Below are 8,612 nucleotides of genomic sequence, written 5' to 3' on the forward strand. Positions count from 1 at the left end.
CATGTTCAGCCGGCTGTCGACCAGCACCCCCAGGTCCTTTTCCGCCAGGCAGCTTTCCAGCCACTCTTCCCCAAGCCTGTAGCGCTGCATGGGGTTGTTGTGGCCAAAGTGCAGGATCCGGCACTTGGCCTTGTTGAACCTCATAACCCAGCATTTTCCAAAGACCAGGGACTACAGTTGGCAAAACCTATGATTGGACTTCCAAAACCGTTGCAACACATTCACAGTTGTCATTCATTGGAAATTTGACCAATTTTAAGTGTCTTAGAAGTTGGACGCACCCCCAAAATTTTGAGATTGCTCAAATCATTCTTTTCCTGCACTTCAGACACTTTAGTGAAATGTTTCACAAAGCTTTAGTAAGTGTTACAAATTATGAACCGGTACTAACAGCGGTGAGGAGGTTTAAGATCTGCTCCAAGAGCTACTTTCCTTCACTGTGCACATACTCACTTTTTTTATTAAACATACTCCCCTCCAGCTGATTGAGTTTTGCAGTTTTCCTCACTTCTACATTTTCAAAAATGTACTACTTGCATTTTTTAAGGAAAAATGGTTCTTTTTAATGATTTTCAAGTAAAGGCAAATCTAATGAACAGATTGTGTAACTTTGTTACTTTTGAAAACTAAGACGACAATAATATTCATGTCTAGCATGCTGATATAGCAACATACGTAGAGAACAACAAGTAAGCGCTCTTCAACATTGAAAAATGTTTCTCAGCCATTTTGGCAAATATAATTTTTGACACGCAGGCTCTTGCACGTGTTTTTTCAAATCCCTTCACCGGGCTCCAGAAGGGCACGCATCATGTCAGCACAGCTCCTGGGCAAGGACCAAAGAAAGATCCCGTTCCCCTCCGAATTCTTCCCGCAGATCTTCCCAAGTGCAAAAGAAAACAGGCTGTTGAGCACGGCGCTCACAACAGAGCCGGAATCTATTTCTTAGTGTCATTTCTCTTCACCTTCTCCCTTAGCAGCTGTTACCCAGCAGAGTAGGAGAAAAAATTTTGCAAGGTGCCAATGGGAAAGAAGAGTATTTGGACACCACCTTCACAGTGCGGGCAAGTTCTCCCAGCTCAAACTCGCTGGAAATAAAAGCACTCCTCACCCGTGCACACTCTTGCTTATCAATTATTCGATGAATCCCGTTTCAAATATTTGACAGACACAAAAGAAAAAAAAATCCACAGCATAAGCGAGCTGCGAATATTTGACAAAGACACAAAAGAAAAAAAAAAATCCACAGCATAAGCGAGCTGCAGTTGCCCCTTTCACTTTCCTGTTTGCAGAAGACATTCCCACCTACGACTGCTCATACACGAGAATTAGGTGTGAACAACCTCTTAACAAACCCTAGGGACGCTGCTGCTGGGTGTAGGCATGTGCGCATGCACTCCCAGTTAAGTGTCCTTCAGGGAAGTTGATCCTGAACGCATGGCGCTTGTCGTCAAGCCGGGACCGCATTCAGCTGCAAACTCCAGTGATGCAGCATGCTCAAATAGGTTTATACTGCACGTTTAGAGAACTGGTTAGAAAAAAACCAAGTGTTTCCACCAGTGGAAAAGAGCACTGATGTGACAGCTGAAGAAGCTGAAGACTAGATCCAAGACGTATACTCATCGTGAAAATAGCCAGAGGGATCAGGGCTCCGGTACCGTTTTTACTGCTCAGCTGCTAGTTCCTACTGCCCCGCTGGAAAGCACTGGTGTGGACAACACAAACGTCCTTCACTTCACCCTCAACTTCACTATTTAAGTTAAAATTGCTGAATAAATAGCTTTGACAACCCCGTACAACAACATTAACTGTTAGCAGATGAGCAGCGATACCTCAGCTCTACCCAGCCAGCCATGCCCTTTGCTCTCCTCCCAGGCAGCACCGTTCCTCTGGGGGAACTGGCATTTCCCTTCCAGACGTTTAAACCCAGTTTGTCTGCAGGAACAGAAGCCAGTTCTGACACTCAGGGTTTAGCCTTATAAGCAGCAAGTAAAGATTACAAAACTACGCCAGCACTATCGATGGTTATGCGATAGGAATCTCTACATACAGCTAAATAAGCTTCGTATTTCTATTACTGATGCGGTCTCCGTGGCACTGAACGTTGCTGAGCCAGCCCTGGGGTTTGCGTTTGTTTTTAAAGAATGAAATGAGAAGAAAAACATTCACGCCAGGAAAAATTTCCATCTTGGTAACTCATGCTAAAACACAAACAAGGATTATCGTTAAAGACAGTCTCAGTGCAACAGCACCTTCCTCTACACGTTTTTATCTGGAGGAGTTGGGAACAAATGCTTAGTTTGCTCTCTGCAGACAAGCAACAAGGGAAGATTATGGACTTGTCGATATCACTGACTTAACGTAAATACAATGACTGTTCACAGAATGACTGTGACCAAGAGTGCAGAGATGATTATTACAAAAAATGAGCCCGACTTAGAAATGCTCTTGGTTTTATACCACGTGGCGTATCCTCAACAGCTGATTATTTTATATACTTTAAAAAAAACCCAAAAAACAAACAGACCTTTAACATTCCTCCTCTTAACATAAAGTCATAGAACACCTGTACTTTTTGACCTCCGTTTCTTTTTCTAACTGCCCAGAATATCACCTTATTGGAAAACTGCAGCCACCTGCTAAGCGCGTACTTCGGTTGCTCAGCCCCCATCTCAACACTTCCTGAACTAATATTCATACTAACATTTTTTTTCAGGCTAGTTCTTCCAGAGAGCCAGCTTCACTATTCTGCTTGAGTACTTTGATTAAAATTTGTACAGAATATTCGCAGAGGTGAACATAACCAGGGCACACTGCCCCAGTAAACACCATATAATTAACTAAACAAGTGGCAAGACAACTAGAATAAAATATTTGTGATTAAAAAAAAAAAAGTAGTTGAAATTGCAAGCACTCCATTTCTTTGATAAAGTATTTCTAAAACAGTAGCCTTTTTGTAGCTATCCAAAGAGATGCTAACTTCAGACATAGAGACCCTGCAACTCTTGCAGGCTCCCAGAGCTCGGACAGACCGATTCCTCCGCTCCTGCCAATTCCTGCGGTCACCTTAATCAGCACCAGAGAAATACCACCAGTTTGGGAGTCCTGAACCAGTTACAGGCAGAACCCAGCCTAGTACCTATACCCAAAAGCTTTTACAAGTTCTACCAACCATGAATTATCCGAATAAGCATCTGAAATATCCGTCCTCCGGACTGCAGGCAAGAGAGCCGCAGTCGGGGCAGTCCCCTTACGCGGAGGCAGGGCAGCTTTAGCCTCGGCTTCTGATACCGGGGCAGCACGACTCCCAGGAAAGGCACACCGACAGTTTATAACGAACGCTCTCCTGCATTTTGGCATCTTTAACACCGAGTCCAGCACCCCGCTCCCTAAGCCACTGAAATGAGGCGGGCTAGGGGAGCCCTTTGTTTTATCTGCCTTCTGGTGCTGTGCCCCTGACAGCTTGTGGTTGTTTAAATCCACACGTTTTTTTCCTCAACCCCGTGAAAGACGACATTCTGCAGAGGCCACGTCTTCATTTTCACCCCCCTGAATCTTTACGCTGCCTGTCCCCGTGTTCTCCCAGACGTGGAAGAACGCTGACATGATCTAGAACCAAATGGTACTTTGGGCAAGATCAAAAGCTGCATATAAACATGTAACATTTGTCCTCGGACTTTAGCATGACTGTTATGGACAGTAAGGTATCATGCTGACTTGTTTGGTTTCGGAAGGTCCCATCTTGTATGGTGTTCATTATAGCTTCAAGGTATTTTTCTGCGTTAGTAGCTTTAAAGCATCTCCTTTGCACAAAATCTGTTTCAGCTGATTATCCTGCCAAATATTAGTGTTCTATACCTTCCAGTCGAACCTTTCTTTCCTACCAATCTATTATGAAGTTTTATCCTCCTGCCCTTTTTTCAACTACTGAGAAAATACTTTTGTTTGATCTCAGTTCTTTCCTCTGGATGAGCATTTGTATCAGAAGAGGCAAGACTAAGCAGAAATCAAAGTTGTTTGGGGGTTTTTTTTGTTTGTTTGTTTTAAGAGTCAAAGGTTAGATACCTGCAGAGCAGCATGGAAAGCTTGAGCTCCTATGCAGACAAAAAACCAATCGCTTTCAAAACCTCACACTACTGATTTTCAACACCAAAATCGTATGATGATATATTTGGATAAGTCCCTCCGCGTGTGCATGTTAGGAGTAGGACAAAACTGAATGGCAACATAAAGGAGGCATATAGAGACTCTAAAAATAAAGAAACCTCTGAAGAGCAGATGCCCCACACATCAGGATTTACCCGGTTTTGCCATCTTGCAGATCGCAATGTTTTCCAAAGCTGATGTGGACTCAAGGATGAGTTAAGGCTCCTGACTATGCATTTGCATCCCTACATTCCCTACCCATCCACTAAGGAGTAGCTGGGAAGAAACTGCTTTACAGAAGAGATCCAAGACCTGGGTTACGCCCAAATTACTTCTTATGGAAAAAGCCTATTAAACTATCTAATGCATCTACCATACTCTCCCTGTTCAACTGAAAATACAAACCTGAAAATCTGAAAAAAACCACCCCAACACCCCAAGAAATAACAGACAAACCTGGCTCGCCCACATACACAAATCTACATTTTTTTTTTTGGAAACACTGGAGCCTGAATATGCAAATTATAAGAATGTATTAATTATCATTAATCATTCCTTCACAAAGACTAGAACTAATTGGAGAAATAATTTGAGAAAATTGAAGTACATGACAGAAAGCATTAAGATTCATTAAGTTTCAATTCTCTGGTCTGTCAGCTTGTCAGAAGTAGATGCCTAGTATTCAGGCATTACTGGTAAAACACTTCAGATTTTCCTAACCTAGTACACAATTTAACACTTCTTATAGTTTGTTCTGAGATTAACTACATCTGACATGACACATTTTTTTGTTAAAAGGCACCGTTACAAAGAAAAGTTGTATCTCCATTTCTTTTAATCGAGGAAATTGAACTTGCTGAAATTCCATTATAAAGCACTTGCTAGATATTTTGTGTTTATTTATATTATTTGAGAGGTGCCAGCACACATTCTAAAAAACAAAACAGAAAAAACCCAAGACATTTGAAGGGAAAGCCACATTCAAAAAGATAACCCCACTGCTCCGTGTCTAACCTTCGTAAATTCACCAGCCAATAAATACGCAACCAGTTCCAGGCAGCGTTTCTCCTAGTGGTAACAGCCAAGAGCACTTTTTTTATATTTGTAGATTAACAGCAAAGAGGTACCTTAGGAGCTTGTCTGTACATCGACACAGATGCCCCAGCAATCAAAATCAAACAGCTTTGGTTACGTTCAGCTGCGCTTTCAGCAGCCGACCAGGCAGGCAGCCTCAGGGAGCACACCCCGCACGTGCTTCCCCCATACCGGCCCTTACAACAGCAGCAGAGAAAAAAAGGCAAACACGTTTTCTGTCCCTCTATTCCTTGCCCCGGGATAATCCTCCCCGGGCGAGTTGTACTGGTGTAGGCTCTTTTGATCCAGCGTAACAACACACAGTCCTGCTCTAAGGGAGCAACAAAGCCTTGGTAGTCTAAGAGCTCCCACGTGTGTGTGTGTCTGAAAGGAACAGCCCACCTGCAAGACCTGACAGGGACAAGATACAAAATTTAATAGACTTTTTTTCCCTCTTCCCTTTTAAAACGCATGGTGTGGGCTTCACGGAGAACATCACAGCTCTTCCTCTGGGGATGGCGCAACTGCCCGAGCAAGATTTCGTCTTTGCTGACCGCGGTAAGTAAACATTTTAGTTGCATACTTCAGCAGCAAGTAGGTGGTTTGTTTTAAAATGTCAAGACTTTATAAACTTAACGCAGCTGGGTTAGAAAATTATGTGTACATAATACATAAAATTAACTTTGAAGCTTACAGAAAGTTACCAACTTAAAAATGAAAAATTTAAATAGTTTACTTGGCAATTAAGGTTAAAATAGGAGGTTAACCTCCACTTAAAGCTTCCATGCTTTAAGAAGCCACCCTATTAGAATTTTTTGCATACGCTTCAAAATTTACCTTTATTAACTGAAATGGCTCAGTCGTCCGCGCAGTGAGAAATGTGGGAAGTCAAACACCGTAACTGCTTAAAACGCAGCACAAATCGCCTCCATTCTGATCGGCAGCGCCAAGTTTGACATAGCGCAATTTATTTTCTACATGACTATCACTGCCAACACATGCAACATGCATAAGTTTGGCAACGCACGGATTTTCACTCATTATACACAAACCCTTGGTTGAAATACAGCACCTGCACAAAAATATTGTAATGCTCCAAACTCTACTAAGGACGCAAGACAAAAAAAACCCGTTAGTGTCAGGTAACGGTTTCAAAGGAAGCGAAATCCACTCTCTGCTTTACAGGATGATCACCACATACTGCTACTGCTGTAAGTCTCCTTCAAAATACTTTAACGGAGAACTCAAAACGCTCTCGGTAGTTTCTCTGTAAGCCAAGGCCAAGCAAACTCTGCAAAAACACTTTTTTCCTCCCGAGTCTCGAATCACAAGCTCATTTCTGTTACTTATACTCGACTTATGAGAAACCCAATTTTTACACTTAAAGCATCAGCTCCACACACTGCTTAAAATATAACTTCTTTGGCAACCACTGGAATGCCATCTCTATTCCAAAGCACTCGTGAATTGTCACAGCTGAGTCCGGGTTTGTTTTTTTTTTTTTTGCCTAGATGCTTTTTCCACTGGTTTTTTTTTTGCCTAGATGCTTTTTCCACTACAAGCACCGCAAGCCCCTTTGCATCACACATCTGAAATGCTTCATCCGCCTTCTGCGCTTGTACTTCTTCCCGCTTTCTCCGAGAGAACAAAGAAGGAATCTTCAAAATAGACGACAATGAAAACATGTTCCTCTAGTGGAAAATTACCAAGAAGTTTGCAGGAAGATAAACTGTTCAAGACTACTCTAATTTTCACAGCAATTAACAGCGTTTCCTCTATGACCGTACTATCACAATGTTAAGCGCAAAGTTATTTGGGTATAATGGAAGTAGTTTGGTCATTAATATAGTTTACTTAATAAACGTGGCAAGTAAAATTTGTAGTGGAATGGGTAATGCTCTAACAAATAGTAATTGTAACAGAAGTCATCTAAAACATAGGAAAACATCAATATTAAAAGGTTATATTTTTCCATATAGAACATGGCTAAACTGACTGAACTCTTTATTAAATAAAACAGTAAGTTAGGCAAGATCCCAGAATAAATCAGAACTCCTCACGGTGGAGTTAAGATGCAAGCTGTCACGATTAGTCAGTGACGACTATGAAGCCTGGAGAAGCGGCACAAAGACAGGCCCTCACGGGTATTTCTCCCCTGCGACTGCTCAGGCTGCGCTTGGAAACGCTTTCCTTCCAGCGGCAGTAGCGGGGACGGCGTAAGCCGGCACCACCCCGCAGGACATCAGACCGTGCCTCAGCGTACGGCAGGGCTGGCAATGCTGTATGGCGAGAGATGCTTTCTACTCCAACGGCGTATCTTGCCAATTCATGCTCTGAGCTTTCCCCTTTTAAAGAGAGAGAAGGACGTACGCCGGCCTTCAGATGAGAATTCTCAGAAAGCTGCTAAAAGTTTCTGGTGATGTTTTAGTTAAACCAAGATTCAGACAGATTGATGCCGTAAAATACTTTAACGGAAGCATTCAAAAGGAGGAGAAGCTGTATCTATGTGCCCGGTTTCCACACAAAAGACCATTAGAATTCATTTTAGAAAGAAAACAGGTGCTTTTTTAAAATCAATGCTAATTGAATCTGTTTTGCTGAACAACAAAGAAAACTTCTGTATGATGACAAGGTAAACGGCTCAGAAGAAAAATTACTTTGGAACGACTAAGGATAAAAATACAGCCTTCTAAAAAAAAGAAATACTGAAGTTTAATATTGTTTACCTGAAAATTGAAGCTCACTTCAAAAATTTGGACTTGCACAAATAGTTTTGGTTCCCATTCACAGTGGTAACCAGTCACGTTTACCTTGGAGGAGACTGAAACTGCCTGTGAAGGTGCAAGTTATGCCATTGTTGGTACAAGCCCCACGAAGAACTTTAAGTTGCTCCGCAGCGATTCAGCTTAAGGGATGTATGTTCTAAGCAAAGATGGGAGAATTTTGCATGTACCTACACACAAAACAGCGATGTGCTACGCCGAGACACCCAAGACAGCCCTGTGATGACAGCTCTGTACCCTTATTTGTTACCCAAGTCAGCTTAGGGAGAACTGCAACGGTCAACGGTGCCACATTCTTGCCGTAGCCTAGATAACACAAGACAGGTAACTGTGCTTGTTCAAATGGCCTGTCACTCTTCATAAAGTAACTTACCTTGACGTCATTGTTTTCCGGAGTTCAGTGCGCCCGAAGTCAAATACATAGAGCAGCATATCAACAGTCCTACGTATCTGTGCAAAATCTCTATAAACATATTAAACGCCATGAACTACCCATATAGATTATTCTCACATACCACTTCTCCCGTAACGAATGCAAGCAACGTTCCTGTTGTACGTATGTGGTCATTACAAGCCTACTCCTTGACGGGGGGGGGGGGGGTGGGGGGG

The 8,612-nt window shown here is 42.4% G+C and overlaps 1 protein-coding gene across 1 annotated transcript in view; it reads right to left on the bottom strand.

Annotated features, from left to right (window-relative positions):
- The window catches only part of SPOPL (speckle type BTB/POZ protein like), a 62,332-nt gene that overhangs the window by 33,460 nt on the left and 20,260 nt on the right, over positions 1-8,612 (bottom strand). The gene's annotated exons all lie outside the window — the stretch shown is intronic.

Source organism: Aptenodytes forsteri, unplaced genomic scaffold (assembly GCF_000699145.1).
Source record: "Aptenodytes forsteri isolate BGI_AS27 unplaced genomic scaffold, ASM69914v1 Scaffold11, whole genome shotgun sequence".
In the NCBI taxonomy this organism is placed as follows: domain Eukaryota; kingdom Metazoa; phylum Chordata; class Aves; order Sphenisciformes; family Spheniscidae; genus Aptenodytes; species Aptenodytes forsteri.